This window comes from Calliphora vicina, chromosome 3 (genome assembly GCF_958450345.1).
Source record: "Calliphora vicina chromosome 3, idCalVici1.1, whole genome shotgun sequence".
NCBI lineage: Eukaryota > Metazoa > Arthropoda > Insecta > Diptera > Calliphoridae > Calliphora > Calliphora vicina.
In genome coordinates, this window is record NC_088782.1 from 92,638,066 (window position 1) to 92,656,047 (window position 17,982).

General features: G+C 29.0%; 1 protein-coding gene across 5 annotated transcripts in view; it reads right to left on the bottom strand.

Annotated features, from left to right (window-relative positions):
• Nucleotides 1–17,081, bottom strand: part of mub (poly(rC)-binding protein mub) — a 189,472-nt gene extending 172,391 nt beyond the window's left edge. The window contains exon 1 of one of the 5 annotated variants that reach the window (XM_065504826.1): nt 15,988–17,039. The gene's annotated coding sequence lies outside the window, so the exon portion shown is untranslated. Of the gene's footprint in view, nt 1–15,987 lie in introns of all 5 variants that reach the window. The other 4 variants (XM_065504821.1, XM_065504823.1, XM_065504824.1 and 1 more) reach the window with 4 other exon arrangements.
• Between the last annotated feature and the right edge of the window lie 901 nt (nt 17,082–17,982).

The following is a 17,982-nucleotide window of genomic DNA, read 5'->3' on the forward strand; positions in this document are numbered from 1 at the left end:
CTCAAAAACAATTCAAAAGACAAAAATAAAAAAAATATCAAGTGTGTATTAGACGACGTCGAAGAAGAAGAATATGAAAAGTCATGCGAGAAAACGTGAAAACATACCGAGTATTAGATATCACAGAGTGCTTCTATTGCAAATTATAAAGATGTATGTTTGGATGCATGTATGAACATATTTATGAAGGCATACATACTTCAGCTGCACACAGATGCATACAATCAACTGATACACAGGTACAACAAGCAGCAGAGACACTGCTACAAAACAAACGCACATAGATACAGACATTAATGCAAGCAATTGTATGAATGAATAGCAAAGGAGGTGGTGGGGAGGTAGAGAGTGTTTAGTGGTATAAATTGAAATTTCACCATAGAACAGAACCAGGCTGACAAATAGAACGCCAGTTAACTAGTGAGCCATCCAGCCAGCCAGCCATTCAGTCAGTTAGTCAATATGTGCATATTATAAGTAGATATGCACTTACCTATCTGTGAACAAACACACACACACACACACTCTGCATATTGACATACTACATGCATATTAATCCCATAGAAATGTATCTAAATGCAACTATGTACATACTTACACACATACATACATACATAGTATGTGTCAGTGCAGTGTAAGCGAAGTAAGTACGTAGGTACTAAATATTAAACCAAATGGCAACTCGTGCGCAGCGAGGCAATGAAATGTAATCACAATTCAATTCAAAGCTTTGCACTGAATACAATCTGAAGACAAGACGACGCAACTGCCAACAACAAAGAAAATGTTGTAGAAGAATACAGCAACAACAGCGAGAATAACAACAAATATAGAAGTAGCAAAAATAGCAGTAAGTAGCAACTAAAGAGCAGGAGACGTCACGGATGCAAAAAGTTACAAAAAATATAAAAATATTACAAATAAACAAATACTGACACACATTCACACATATGTACATCATGTTCATCACACAATACAGACAAAAATAAAAAATAAAAATGGTGGAAGAAAGCACTTCAAGTGCAATTCCACCAGCCAACAACAAAAACAAAATGCATTCGTTCTTTGCTTTGTTTGTGTCAATTTTCTTTTAAGCAAAAAAAAATATGAATTTCTTTTCTTTTTTTTTTTGCCTTCATTCACACACACAAACAAAGAAGATTATTTGCTAATATGTATGTATGTGTGCATGATTATATCCACCCAATAAACATTAATTTTCTGATCTAATTCTGAAACCTCTGTAATGTTTGTTTCAGACTTTTCGGCACATTTTCTCTGGAATATAGCAAGAGAATTATGTGACAAGTCAGCACATTGTCTGTGGGGACATTTGGTTTTGTTTATTTTATTAGCAACCGATCAAAACCCGGCTAATCTTCAAAAATTCTCTTGCAAATACGTAGTTTATTTTTATAAAAACCAAACAAGAATGTTCCGACCATTTTCTGGGGGGCGGTGTTAGTTTTATTGTTTAATCGATCCTTGAGAATTACAACAGAAATAATGACTGAGATCGAAAAATTCTTAACATACATATATGTATGTTAATAAAAATTAAACCACTTACAATTTATAAAAAAAAAAATATTTTTAAAGATCTAATCACTAGTGATGAAATTTTGAACCTTTTTCGGAAACCCTTCCATTATTGTTTTATGTCAATTTGTTCGAAAAGGTTATCCATCTCCGTATTTTTTTTGCTCTTCAATTCTCTTTTAACGATATTCCAATATCTCTCCACTGGCCTTAGATCCTGGCAGTTTGGAGGATTTTTTTCTCTTGGCACAAACCTTTCTTTACCATAGTGATAGGATGCCACAACAGGCCAAAAATAAGTGGACACATTAAGAAGTCTTATGCGTAGAAGCATCCTCTTTTGTAAACATTCCTTGATGTAAATTTCGGTATTTATAGAGCCCTTTGTAACAAATGTTTGTCTTTTTGCCGCAACTGCATATTGCTTGCCATACCAAGTACTTTTTGGGAAATTTTGTCTGCTTTTGGGTCCTAAACTTTTCTTCAACATTCCCTCGAGCATCAGCAACATAAAAACATTGACCCGGAAATTGCGAAAAAGTTTCCATACGTACATTTCGTCAGCAGGAATATTTTTTGTATAAAATTTTACTTCAATTTCTGTGTTTCTATTAAATCTGCATTGGCTTTAACTTTTCGTACCAAATAGTCTGAGTACTGACCTAACCGGGCTGCTTTCCTACCGGATGTGTTTGCATCTCTTTTGAAAATGCTTACTATCAACGGACAAGTTCTCCCGGTACTGTTTAATAACATTGGAAACAGTTTGACGGCAGACCTTTGATTGTACTTGGGTAAAAAGTTTTAATGAAAAACATTTTTCAATCTCAGTCCTTAGATCAGATTTCTGTGTGACAAGTCTGAAAAAATTAACGAATTTCCCCAGACAAACAGTCACGATTTCTTGTCAACCACTCCTAGACATTTCGGTAAAACCTCGTACCGATATCGGATACGAAATCAACAACTTGTGAAGACTGTCGGTACGACTTCTAACCGAATTCTGCAAAAAAATGTTTAGTGGGTATGCACTCGTATGTTTTTGTGTTAAGCTCAAATGAAGAAAAATACTTATCGCATAGATACAACTACAAATACACACGGACATGCCTGAATGCATCGCCATATAAATACAGTGCTCCACATAACGCAGGACACAGAATGCCTGCCTTACATGTCTGGCATATTTTTTTTAATGTTATTTAAAAATTGTTAGATTCCTTGAAAAGGGCACAAACATTAAAATGATATAGAATAAAATCAGTTAAACTAGAGATAACTTTAAAAATTTATTTTGATTATGATTGTAATAATTCATCATGGAAAAATTCATACGACGTTTCCGCATTATGCAGATGTAGCAATGCTGCAAATATTTATCGAAAACTAGACTCTCCGAATGGATTACCAAAAGCATAGTCACGACCAAAATTTGAATGAAATTATCTTTAAAAAATAAATATTAACCCTTTCAGACATTTTGTCCAATATATTGGACATTTGGATTTTTCCTTTTAAAGCCATGTAGCATTGATGCAATTGTATAGATTTTTACAGTTAATAGCGTTATCAAAAGAGTGTTTACCAGATTGTATATATATGTGATTTAAACATCTAATTTCATAAGTACGTCAGCGTTCTATAAGAATGTGTTAGACATAGTAATATTCGGTACTTTTTTAAAATGATAATTACATTATTTTAAGCTCTAAAAAAAGTGTGTAAGTATTGAGTATTAGTTTAGATATTTGTGTATTAATTGCAATTAATTACATTAATTTTTTAAATTTTATTTATGAGATACATGTCATTTAAGAAAATTAGCCCAATATATTTGACTTCATCTGGCAGGCACGTGTGACGATTTACCTGTAATTTGACTTCATATTCTTAATTAGCAGCCTCAAATTAGCCTACACTGAAATTTTTTATCAGTTTTGTATCTCAACTAATTCTTTTTAAATATACCGACATCCAATTCTATTTGAAGTGTTTTATTTAAAATAAAAAAACCTCTACATGAACCTCTCTATATTAAAAACCAAATGCATTTAATTACATCAGAAATCGTTTTTCATCTAGGTACTTTTCGGAAAAATGGAAAATTTTCGGCAGAATTCCTGAGATTTTTTTTTAGAAAATTTAGTCGGGATATTTCCGGAATTTTTTAATAAGTTTTCTTCTTAAAGTAACAATATATGGATTCATTGTGAAAAGTTATTTTTATTAGTCACTGCTTGTTGTGAATTTGGGCTGGCGATGTCATCGATCCATATTTCTTTGAGAACGACGTTGGCCACGCCATCCAACCAACTTATTTTGTCCTGAATTGGATGATATGGACGCCAACGACATGTGGTTTCGACAGGACGGCGAAAAATCGCGAAGACCGGGATTTTTTAATTTTAAATCCCGGGGTTTTCGGGATTTTCCAAATCCCGTTTTTCATAAATAAATAGTGTAAATTGTAATTTTTGTGTTCCTTTTTCATGCATTTTGACATTCTACATGCCCGAATATCACAAAGTAATGTTCAGCAATGTTGTTAAGCTCAACTCCTGCTACAATATAGTTAATAATCATTTAAACGGTTTTTTATGTTTTCCTTGAGTGGGGCTCTAGAAAATCAATTCTTCACCTTTTTTTGTAAGTTGTCTAATAAAACTCAATTCAAATCCTCTTCAAATGGAATAGATTTTATCTTAGATGAGGAGATCGAACAAAATGAAAATATTTCGATTGCTAAAAGGCTAAAAGACAGGTACTGTTTTCACCAGTAGGCTGGATCGATTTGTATGGACGATCAAAAAGTAAAAAATCGTATAGCAGAAACGGAAAATCTACGGAAAATCTATCTTGCGCATTTCGTCTTTTATCCAATAAAAAAAACTATTAAAAAAAATACTGAAATATCATTGGATAAAAGACGAAATGCGCAAAATAGGAACCCCGGGATTTTCAAAAATCAGTCCCGATTAGCATCTCTAGTCGCAGGCCTATGCGAATAAGCCACATACGACAGTGGCCCTCGTGGTAAGTTGGACATTTCGGATGCGCGACTACCACGAAGCAGCCGTGGACGATTTGCACGATATAATATGCCATACGTAATGGCATCGATATCGTGAAAATAATTCTGAATTACATATGATAGCAATTCATAGAGATTTTGTGATTTTAGCTCAAATTTAATAAAATTTTTAATTATTTTTAGAACGTTAGATCTACATATAGATTTGTTTTACATTTAAATGAATGAAATTATAAACGCATTAGCAAACTTCAGAGCCGAAGCATAAATCGAGAATTCATGTCGGATTATGCGATCCGCACTCCCATAAATTCGAGAAACATAAAAAACACCCTACATTTTCCTAAACATCCAAGCGACAGTCCGATCTTTTATGTCGTGCCACTGTATCTATCTATCTATGCAACTGCAAAATCAAAAATAATTGTCACTCTTCATACTTATTAAAATAATAATAAAGAAATAAAAATATATATGAAAAATAAAATTATACGATAATAAAATATGTATCTGTAGAAATAAAAAAAAAACTTTCTACAAGATTACAAGATAAATACAATATACGAATTTTGCCTTTCTTTTCGTATTTAAGGCAGCGCAAGGAAGAATCTATCTTTGTACAAATATCCCAGCAGTTTTAAAAGTAGTCAATGTATCTCTTACATACTGTAATTTCCCCTAAAGGATGATTCCAATTTATATATTATGGGTCATTTGACACGTATGTGCTTTTTATAATGCAGAGATAAGTAAATTGGTTATTTTATATATCAAAGGTAAGCCAGTGTGACGTCAATTGTCTCTAAGTAATCTAAAAACCAAAAGTAATCTATTGGAGAGAGAGAATGTTTGTTTACAAGTAATCGATTATTGGAATGTCTAGGATATGTATTTGATTTCAATCATCTTCCGCTTAAATTAAAATATGTAATCAAGTAGCCAGTTAGGTAGCTAGTATGGGAACTGACTCTAACCATTATTTAATCCAAAGTGCTGATTACTTTGGACCAGCTATCAGACAGTATCTTTGTAATCTGCGTAGGGCCAATTGAGTAGCTGCTTAGAACACAAACATGTTAAAATAACTAGTTATGAAGCTATTTATGTAACTAATGCCACATGACAGGCAAAATCACTAGTTCAGGACAGTTCAACAGAACTACTGGGATCTACAACATTATCAAATAAAACTGCAAGTGTGTGAGCTCAGACAAAAGTGCATTAGTTTCGAATAAATATTTATCCGTCTATATATTTTTTACACCATAGAAGAGAAGAAAAAAATAGTTTAATAGTAGAGAAAGCAAAGACTGTTTGTTGTTCATCTCTAAGAATTTATGTTAATTAAGTCTTTGTCGATAGCCAGCAGAACAGACAGATTCCTAGACTTCTTTATTTATATATTAATGTTTTTTTCTTCTGTTTCTTTTGTCGTTGTTGTTTGCTTTTAAAAATTGTCATTAGTTTTGCTAAAATTGCTTTAGTTTTTTTTTGTTGTTGCATTATTATTACGACTATTTCATTTGATTTTGTATTTGGTATTTCATTTTTACTTAGCATTTGGTATTTTGGTTTGCAAATAAGATTTGAATATGCATGTTAATGTAAATGTGCATACATACATATTTATAAATAGAAGCGGGGTCTAATGCTAATTTTGTTTATACATACTTAGTGAAAGAATTTTCAATAAAATTAGAACAACATGGCAAATTATAATTTTAAATCTGACAAAAGCAGAAAGAAAAACAACAAAAAAAGTAAAGAAACCTTAACGAAACATTAACGTAAAATAAATATTTCTTATGAGCATGAACGAATTTTGTGGTTAAAAATATTACACAATTTTAAATAATCCTATTGAAATATTTTTTGGTAAAAAAATAAGATTTGTTTTTGTGCTGAAGGGTAGGTCCATTAGGGTATTTTTTTAACCTTTTTCGAATTTTGTGGAGAATTTACGTAGCCAGGTAAAAAGGTAAATTTCAAACTATTTAATTCTTAAAATTTAGGAATTTCTTTTCTGGTCAAAACTTCTCAACATTTTGCTTTAAATAAATTAATTAAATTTAAACTTAATTTTCTTAAATCTTAATTCAGATTAAAAATTTGTTTGCATCATAAAACCATTCCCAAGAAAAAATATTATACAGCTGCGAAAAAATAGCACCACCCCCAAAAAAACCCTTCCATGTTTAATGATTTTTGTAGCATTCGAGTTTTGAATAAGTCTGACGTATGAGCAAACATAAAAAGTTTACTCTCATTTGTTCAGAAAATATTCTTCCACGATTGGACTGGCCAATTTAGATGTTCCTTTGCGACCTTCACGTGCTTGGCGATATGTTTTGTGTTTAAAAGTGGGGCCTTCTGAGTCTTCTCTGAGACATGTGCTGTCGCAGTTATATTAAGGTCCTTTTTTAGTTCGGTTGCAGCTTTGAAATGATCTTTTTTGCTATAGCGGATCATTCGTTTGACGTGAAGCAGTGCCAGGACTCGTTTTCTTCTACTTCTTTCAGCCTTTTCTTTATAGTTAATTGCGTTGTGAATCATTTTGTTAGAACACCCAACCAATCGACCAACTTCTCTATAAGATTTTCCATCCGATATTAGTTTTTTAATTGTTGCGCGTTTCTCCGCAGTGTATTGCTTACCACGACAGCTTTTATTTAAAATATTTGCTTTTCGTTAAACTTTATGATCGAAATAATAAAAATCAAATCTTTTAAACACGTGTTTTCTATTAAAGCAAATTGCAAAAAAATACAATATTTATTCCAAGAAAGGTATTATTACATTTTTACTATAGGCGACATACTAAGCAATGTATTAAACAACAACATTTGAAAAATTAGTTTTTGGAAAATAAAAAAAATGTCATAGCTTTATTAATGGCAAAGTATATACATATATTCTACATCCTTATAGATAGCGGAGTCGATATAGCCATATCCGTCCGATCGCTTGTCCTTCTGTATGTTGAAATTAACTTTCCGAATACACCAAATAACTTATTTACATTATTCATACATCAATATATCCGCTATAGACTGAGATATAAGGAAAAAAAACCAGAACAATCTCGGTTTTTGGCCTATTTTTGATCTACAGTGACGGACATTACAATAGAATCACTACCAATATTTCATTTAAAACCAGGAGCAATCATAAGGATTGGTGTGGACCAGAAAATATAAAAAAAGTGGCAAATGTGTAGTGGACGGACGAAACGACCATTAATTTAATTGGTAGTGATGATAAGACATGGGTTAGACGTCCAAAAAATGGCAAAAATCAAAAACGTTTAAACATGGTTGGGGAAATAGTATTATATGGGGATGCTTTTCTTGGTATTGCGTTGGTCCAATTTATTGGATTAAAGAAAATATGGATAAGCACTTGTATGTAAATATTTTGGAGAATGTTATAAAGCCACATGCAGAATGGAATATGCCCTTAAAATGGCTCTTCCAGCAAGATAATGACCCAGAGCACACGTCACACAGTGCTTTGTTCAATGGACAAAAATCAAAAACAAGATTATGTCTTTGATGTTAATGAAATTTATATTTTTCAATAGACAACTAAATAACTCATTCGTGTAAAAAAGACTTTTTTATAAATATCTCTTTTTGTCGTCACTAGAGGTCGCTAAAGTTAGTACATTTTCAACATAAATTTTATGGAGAAAAATATATTTTTTTTATGGTTAACTAAAATCATTGTTAAAAGTTCGTTTTAAAAGATATAAACTCGCGATTGGCTGCAAATGAAAGAATATGAATGTGGAATTATGGAAAATTACTGTTTTTGTCAAAAAATTTTTAACAGTTTAATCTGCGCAATTTTTAATAATTAAAATTTTTTTTATTGTAAGCCTGAAATTCTAAAACTTTGTTGGAATATTAGTAAAATACGTGTTAATCTATTTTGATTATGTTTTACTATAGAATAGCCATAAGTATTATCTATAAGAAAATGTAATCATTAGTTGTCCTTTCGTATGAAAACTATTAAAATTTTGTTTTCGTTTAAATGTATAAATTACAATTTCGTAAATTTTCAATTTGATGGTTTTGGGAAATAGCTCCAGATTTTTTGTTTTTTATAAAATAATACCGTTTTTTCTTTTAAATAACTAAGAAATATTGCGTTATTTAACAAAAGTAGTTTAATGGCATAAAGTGTATTAATAGGTCTTTATTTGGTTCTTGATGTTGTATGTTTTTTTGCTGAAATCAAAAAAAAAAATCCAAAGTTTGATTTAATTTTGAAAAAAAAACATGTTAATCAATTTTAATTTTTCTTTAATTTTATCTAATGCCTATCTCTTATTTATTATAATGTGAAATCATTATTTGTCCGTTTTGACTAGAACTTTAAAAAAAATTGGTTTTTGATGGCACCCATAAATAATACATTTTTACCGTATATGTAAGTAACTCAATAATTTAATATAACCTACATAGCCTTAGATTGAGATATTAATATGAGCTTCTGCTGATATTAGGAACACTTAAAATATAATCCAACATCCAGTTTCTAATTTTACAGCTGAACCATAAGGCTATCAATACTTGAAAATGTCCGTCCATCCGTCCTTCCGAATTTAGAAAATATATAAAATATTTCAGTATTTTTTTTACAAAAGGATATTTGGCAGTTATGTAAATCCTTGCTAGAATTAAAATGTTAATTACTAAATTAATCTGATATTATAAGAGAACAATAATTTCTGAAAATTAATAATTTTATTCAGGTTCATAGGTTTTTTAAGGAAAAGGATGTATGGCAGCCACCCGAATCCTTGCTGCGATTGTAATAAAAATTTTCACAAACAACAATAGCTTTATTAAAATGATTATAACCAAATTGGTTCCAAAATAAGAAACGATTTTTACGAATTTTTTAAAAAAAAAATTAGATGTTATACAGGATATTAAAATCTTGATGTCTTGGAATTATGAATATCCTTCCGATAAAATTTTCATAACTTTGCATCTAATATTATAAGAGAACAATAATTTCTGAAAATTAATAATTTTATACAGGTTTATAGGTTTTTTAAGGAAAAGGATGTATGGCAGCCACCCGAATCCGTGCTGCGATTGTGATAAAAATTTTCACAAACAACAATAACTTTATTAAAATGACTATAACCAAATTTTAAAATGTTAGGAGTATAACTGTGAATTTTATTCAAAATTATATGTTCAGGATATATGGGAGGTACCCGTGTCCTTTCTTAATCTTACCAAAAGGTAATATTCCACTAATTTTTATTCGTCTGCAATAACTCCTTCTATTTTTGTCCATTGCCTATATGAAAACAAAGCACTGTGCGTCAGGTCTTGCCAAAAAATGGTTTTTATATAACAAAATTCATGTTATGGAATGGCCGTCTCAATAACCAGACTTAAATCCTATGGAAAATAGTAAAAGACAAACTCGGACCTAAAAAATTGAAACAAGAAGAACTTTGGCAGAAAATTCAGGAAATATGGTATGCAATTTCTCGATCTACATGCGAAAGTTTGTTAAATTCAATCCCCAAAAGATTTGATGCTGTTATTAGAAATAATTGATATGCAACAAAATATTAAGAAAACAACGAATTCTTATGATGATTTTTTATTTTTAACCATTTTAAGACTGATTGATTCTATTTGAATGTCGCATATTTTATTTAGTCTTTTAGATTTGACATCGCTTTTAACATAAGAATGTGTTATTTTTTTATTTTATTTTTTCTATTTGTTGTTTACGTTATGAGCATTAATATATAATGAACAAATTTTAAATTTTGAAATCAAATTTTTTAGTTTTACCGCTTTAATCGAATTCATATGTAGTGATTCTATTGTATTGTCCGTCACTGTATATCTGGATTATTAAGTCATTAATATATAAAATATGGATATCTAATCATAGATATTTCAAAGTCATTTGCCACGACGTATATAAGGACCTACAGTGGGTAGAAATCGGGAAAAAAAATTGTTAACCCGATTTTTTTCTCACCAAAATCTTTTTATTTGTCATAAATATTTTTCACTAAAAAATTAAAAAAAAATTTATAATTTTTTTTAAATTTATAATTTTTTTTAGGGTATATAAGAATCGACATATTCGAATATAGCTATCTTGCTTGTTTAAATTGAATTCATACATAGGACAGTGGGGCAGAATCAAAATTTTTTGGAAATAAATCTGGCAATTCTAAACTGCTGGTCCAATCGGGATAAAATATGACGTCCTCGTAGAAAAGGAGTATTCGAGTTTAAGTTATTAAAATGGATCCTACAAATGAACCTGAGGCGGCGCAATGGGTACTCAAACTGGGGTATCTTCGACATGTAAAATTTTTAAACACGTGCCATTGTTTTTTGCCATCCGATTTCAATGATTTTTACAATTTGACTCGGCTAGGTCTTGAAAAAACACCTAGCCGAGTGCTCTTATTTCCGAGTTATAGGCATTTCAAAATTTAAGTTTTACCATACTTTGGTCTTCTTTTTTAATAATATAGGGCACACTTTTGATTCTGCCCACTGTGCATAGTTAATTCATAATGGGATTAATTTGATTTTAATCCAAATTTAATGAAATTTGTTTTTTTATTTTATTTGTTTTAAGCTTAGTAATATTTTTTAGTAATTTACAAAATAATATAAGAAAATGTATCTAATGCCTTTTTGTAATGATTTCAAACGATGCTAAAATATCGATTTGTGTTAAAAAATACAAATCGATATTTTCTAATGAAAACAGAAAATTTTTAATGATTAAGTAAGGAATTAGTTCTATAAAGAATGAAACAAATTAATTCAATAAGTAGCTGTATTAAATATGTACCTACTAATTGTATAAATTAATTAGTTATGAATTATTTAATGAAATGGTTAATAGGTATGTATGTAGATGTATAAAATAAAATTTTATTTTGAAAATTAAAAATTTTCCAAAAACTTTTTTTGAATTTTTCTACCATTTCCGCCACACGTGGTCTGAGACACATAATAGTCGTGTGTATTTTTAATACCTATAGCAAAAAAAAAAAATAGTGAAAAGAAAATGTGCAAAAAAATAAAAGTAAATTTTCAGAAATTTATTAATTTCAACCGAACATTTTGGCAAGTTTCAACTCGAATTTGTAAATGAAATTTAGCTTATGCACTGAAATGTAAAATAATTTAAGCATATTTTGGGAAAATTTATTTTATGGCAATATAAAATTCATTGTAGCTATTTGAAAAAGAAACCCGCCTTTAAATCAATTGCCGCTCAAACATTTAAAAGTTTCAATTCTATAAAGCTTCTGCTCTGAATATTTTCACATTGTACCTTTGATATTTATTTATTTGTTTTAAATAAAAAGCATTTCTAAGATTCATGCGACAATTCTAGTTGAGCGATTTCTTGTTGTTGTTGGTTTATTTTTGTATTCATTTTTTGCATCTTATTAGTCGATAAATTTCATTCAATTACTGGAAAACATGTATGAAAACCAGGCAACTCAGAAAAAATGCCACTGTCCTCTGCTCTCTTTCACTCAACCAATCCAATAGCAATACAACAAAAAATTATAACAACAATAATCGACTACGACAGCCAACAACACCAACAAACACATCGTTATGTATGTATTGAAAACAAACAGAAAATCAAAATACAAGAATCAGATAAAAAAAGAAACACACAAACACGAGTACGAGTAGAGGCATGCAAAAGTAAATAATACAAAAAAATGGAGAATGAACGAAAAATAACGCTTGCTGGAGTACAGTGTTGTAAACCATTTGTTTTTTGAGAAAACTCTAAAATCAAGAAAAACGCATATTTCGCGAGAAAAAAAATTATACGTCAAATATTTATTGAAAAATTGTGTTAATAAGGTTGTCTAGTTTAGATTTTATAGTTTTACAAATTGTTTTTCATGGCGTCAGTATTTGGTTAGCTGGATCGAAGGATAAAAATTTACTTTTTTTAAGGCTTTTATGATTTCTTTTATCTTTCTCCCAAAGGAGACATATGAAATATTGGAATTGTATGAACTTTTTATTTTTTTTAAAAAATTTTTGGTTTTTTTAATTTTTGTTTTTTTTTAATTATAAACCACATATAACACCGAAACGAGTTAATCCATTTTTCGTAATTCAAACTAGTTCGAATTTTATTTGAATTTTTAGAAACCTATTTTTCCATAGTCTAATGTAGCTATATGTTCGACACAAACTGTATACATAAAATGTATTAACCATATTTTGATTGAAAAATTGATTTCGAAAAATTAAAATAAAATTTGAACTAAATTGAATCTCGAAGAATTAAAAACTTTAGTAACGTATTGATTCAAATTAATTACAATTAATAATTCTATATCAAAATTTTTAAAAACTTAAAATTCTGTAAATATTAGAACTTACATAAAAATGTCTGATAAAGCATTGAAAGCTCCTTTCTATTGATAGTCATAAAACTCATAAAAATAAAATTTTTATCCTTTGATCCAGAGCTCACCAAACTAAACTTTCATTTTGGTCGGGAATATCGACACCTTACTTTTCCTCAATACAAAAGGAATACTTTAGTTTACGCAGAAATATAATTTTTTTAAGAAAATACGTATAATGGTATTATCAGGATGTTAAATATGACATATGCTACAAAATAACACTTTTTGTCAGAACATAAAAAGCGACCTAATTGGAGTTGTAGGCCTAGGTGAGGACATACTAAAACCGTTTCCAAAGTTTTTGAAACACCGTTATTTTAAAAAAAAACTTTTTTAGGGTAGGTAGTAGTAGTTTAGTACCTCTCACACGTTTTTAAAAAATTATAAACAATTATGGAGAGGCAATGAATTAATCTTTCATAAAATGTATATTCCAAGAAATTAGTCAAGTTTTTATATAAAGTTTCCCATTTATTTTTATTTTTTTCGTAATTTTTTAAATTCAACAATAGTTATTTTACATATTGAAACATATATTTCTTGCAGTCTTTTACAGATAATTTTATAAAGAAAAATACGAGACAATTCTTGTTAAAATCAGTGCACAGTGTTTTAAAGATAATTTTATAAAGAAAAGTACGAGACAATTCTTGTTAAAATCAGTTTATATTTGCAAAAGTTATTAAACTTTTTCGAAAAAAGTTCGAAAAATCTACTTTGTAAATTAAGAATTGTACAAATATTTTTTTGTATAGTTTTTTGTTTTTTTATTCATATGCGCTGGGGGAGCAAATACTAAAAAAGGTGTTTATGAGAACTTAAATAACTTTTACAATTTTCATCCGATTTGAATAATTAAAACCATGTTTTAAGAACTATATGTTTTATATATTGGTATAAATTTTTATAAGCTTTCATATCAAAATAAGCAATGAAAAGCGACTATAATCAAAAAACTTGGTAAATTTTGTTTTTCTTTTATATATTATTAATAAAAACAATACTTACAACTTACAAATGTATCAAAACATGCAGGTCATTTTAAATCATAATAAGTTTTCTTTCCTAATTTAAAGTCGGACAAAAACTGATTGAGTTAAATGTTGATAAGTTGACGAACATCACTGAAAGCGGTTTTTAAGAATAACTTATGAAGTTGAGTGTTTCAGAAAATCTAGACATATTTTGTAATGTACTCAGAAGAAACTATCAGCTATTTAAAACAAATTTATAAGGAAAGTAAGCAACTTAGATTTTGGCAAATATGAAGGTTGAAGGTTTATAGAAAAGGATAACGTTCAAAAAAAAAAAATTAAATTCTTCAATTAAAACCAAAAAATAGCTAAAAGCTATCGATCGATACAAGGAAATTCAGAAATCAACTGAATTACGGAGTTACATCGTAAAGCTTTATGGAATCGATCTTGTATGTTAATTTAACTTATTTTTTTATTTCTATCGTTAGCTTAGTGTTTACACGTGATAAGATCCTTTTCCCAATTTTTACAGGAGACGTTCTAAAATTCTTTGCTTTAAATATATTTGAAATTTGTTAATGCAGTTTTATTACTTATTTGGTATGACTAAAATTATAATCACAGTTTAAAAGAAGGCACAGCAACTTATAATTAATTTGTTGGGTCTTGGCATATTTTCTACTACTTATGTATTTTGTACTTTCAGTGGACTTAGAACAATTGAGAAGCCGCAGAACAAAAGGTACTTTTTCGATTTTTTTACAAATTAAATTTTTGGTATTTTTATAATATTTGGGTTGAAATCTACTAGAAAAAATCGATTTCCCAAAAATTTTAAATTTTCAAAAAAGTACTTTTTGTTCTGCGGCTCCTCAATTTCGAAATTATATATTAAATAAAGTAGTTCAACATAAGTCAATTTAACAGAGATAATAATTTAGCAATATGGCAAAAAAAATGGACAAAGTACGTTTGTATACCGCAGCAAACAGTTTATTGTTACTTATTCTAGCGTTTTATATTAAAATCTAAATTTTCATAAAAAGTGCACTTAGCACGTTTGTTCACTAAGCTAACGATTATACATAAATTTCATAAAAAGCACTAGAATCACCATTTTTGGCATTGCTTTGTCAACACTGCTGGAGTGTACTGACTTGCGGAACTCAATATAAAGACGAGAATGGAAAAAGATGAATAAAAAGAACGAAAGAGAGTAAAAACGTGACAGCAAAACAACAACGAGGCGAGAAGAAAACATATACACAATAGAAATTCAAGAATAAACGCAAAATACACAAAAAAAAAACAAGAAAACAAAAAAAAACATGTAAGAAAATCAATTCCAACGAGACGACAACTGCAGAAAAATTTACAAGACGACTCAAGCAAAGAAATCATATTTTATGTGCATTTGTGTGAGTGTATTTTTGCGTTTCGGTGGGGTTTAAAATTAAAGACTCAACACTCGAAACATTGATTAAAGTAGTAAAATTCAAGAAAAACTAAATTGCGAAAAAAACGGCCGCGAACAGAAACAGAGCAAAAAGATACACTCGAAAAGTTGTGCAAAATTATTTTGTATTTTGCCGGTTGTTGTTGCTGCATAAAACTGGAAAAATGTATTTGACGTTAATCGGCAGCGCATTCCCCCACCAACTCATGTTTTAATCAAAAACTATTTCTTATTATGAAAAGAATACAAGACAGAAAAAGGGCCTTCCACGTAGCCCCCCCCCCCTTCGATCAAACGTTCAATAACCATATATCAGCATGTGGTGTAAAATCAATTTGCAAATAATAAAACTATTTAAATTCAATTAATGAATTGAACACACTTTTTTTGTTGGTCTTTTCCTTTCCTACTGACTCTGTGCAATTGTATTTTTACTGTATTGTAGTGTTTTTTTTGTACTGAATCGAATTGAATGAATAATGAAATAAACTAAATGAAAAGACGACAAAATTGACAAAACAAAAATTACCTTTTTTTATTTGATGTTGCTATTTGAATACTTTTTTGTATTTAGTTTTTATTTCAGTTTTATTTACTTGGGCTGTTTTTTTATTTTTTTTTGTTTAAATTTTAGAGAAGAGACGACGACGACATCAATAAAATAATAATAAAAGTCGATAGGTATCACTTGGTTTTTTAATTTATTGTTGTTGTTAATTGCTTTTCTTTTCAAAAATATTAAAAATTTGCATAAATCTTTTAATTTTCTTTTAAATGTGTTCGGGGATTTCAAAACTTTTCTGTTTAAAAAAATATCACTGTTTTGCACTTGTTTAATAAAATTTTTTGTTGAAATTCTTATTCTTACTTTTTTTATTATTTGCGTTTCTGTTGGCAGATCAATTTTTATTTTTAATTCATGAAAATTTTCCTTTTTTTTTATTTGTATCAATTTTATTTCTTCTAATGCTGCAAGTTTTAAACGTTTGTCTGGCTGATTGGTTTTTATTTTTTGTACACACTCACTTTGTTTAAAGCCACCGATATAATAAATTTAACAAACAGAAAAAGAATATTAAATATAAAATACACTTTATACTTTTTCTCTTCCTAATTGAAATTGTATTTTTGCTTTTTTCTGGTTGGGTGTAAAAACACTTTATTTATCTATCAATACAATATTAGAGATTTTGGCAAATATACAACACTTGGGTTTTTTCGATTATTTTTTGTAGATTTTGTATAACAATTTTATGTAAACCTTCATAAATAAATAATTTACTTTGTATTCCTTTTTCTATATTTGTTGTGTTTGCTTCTTTTTTTAGTGTGTGTTTTTTTAAATAATTAATTTAAAATTATTTTCTTTTTTAACAACTTGCGCTACAAATTTCTAACGAAACGTACACCACCATTAACTTTTCTTGAGTGAATTTACAATGTTCGTTTTCATTGTTGTCTAGCCGACGTTCGATATAATTATTTCTTTGATTTTGTTTTGTGCTGTTAATTCTTCCAATTGCATTCTGTTTGTTACTCTTGTTGTCCCGTTTCATCTTGCGGCATTTTAAGGCGGCTTGAGATTTAATGCAATTTTGCTTTTGCGTTCTAACTTTTAATTTAAAAAGCGGAAAAATACAATATTCTCTCCAAGGCGAATTTATACAAGGTGGTGGTAGTTCTACAAAAACAACAAATGGTCTTAACAAATGTCAAAAAACAGAAATTAAAAATTAAACAAATATGTATTAAAACTAAATATAGTGTATATAATTTAATAGTGAGGGCTTTACTTATTTATGCAAAATATAAATATTTTGTTAATTAGCTTTGAATATATAGATATTGAAGTATAAAAACAAGCTTTGACAGATGTTAGAACCAAACAAGCGAAAAAAGAGTAATCAGCTGATTGACTGACTCCACCTTGTATAAATTCGCCTTGATTCTCTCTTTTGTTCTCACTCTCGCAGTGTACTAATTTTTTTCTCAAAAAAAAAAATACGCCACCAAGAATGAGTGATTTTTTCTCACTCATTTTAATAATGAGTTACCAGATTTTTTTAAATTTGTAATTGTTGTTTTTTTCTGGAATGGGGAAATTGTGCAAATATTATTACTTAAGGTAACGTTAGTTTAGTGGTAACGGTATTTACTGTTCCTTCGGTAGCCATATTTTAATGTACGGTAATTTTATCCTGAATTAAATTGTTTTTAAAATTTTCACAAAAATCAAAAATAAGTTGACATACACAAAAAAAGTCTCAACATAAATATTATGATTTGATTTCATTTATAAGCCTTTTAATTAATTACAGTAGGTATATATCGATCAAAATATTATCGATATTTTGTTTTCACTATATGTCAAAGCAGTAACTAAGCTAGTTATGAATTGGGAATAAGATCTACAACTATCTATGAACTATTTTTTAGTTTCTGTTTTACTAGTTCCGACTTTAGTTATGATTTCTGAATATGCGCCATTAATTTCTATTCATAACATTTATAAATAACTAGCTGA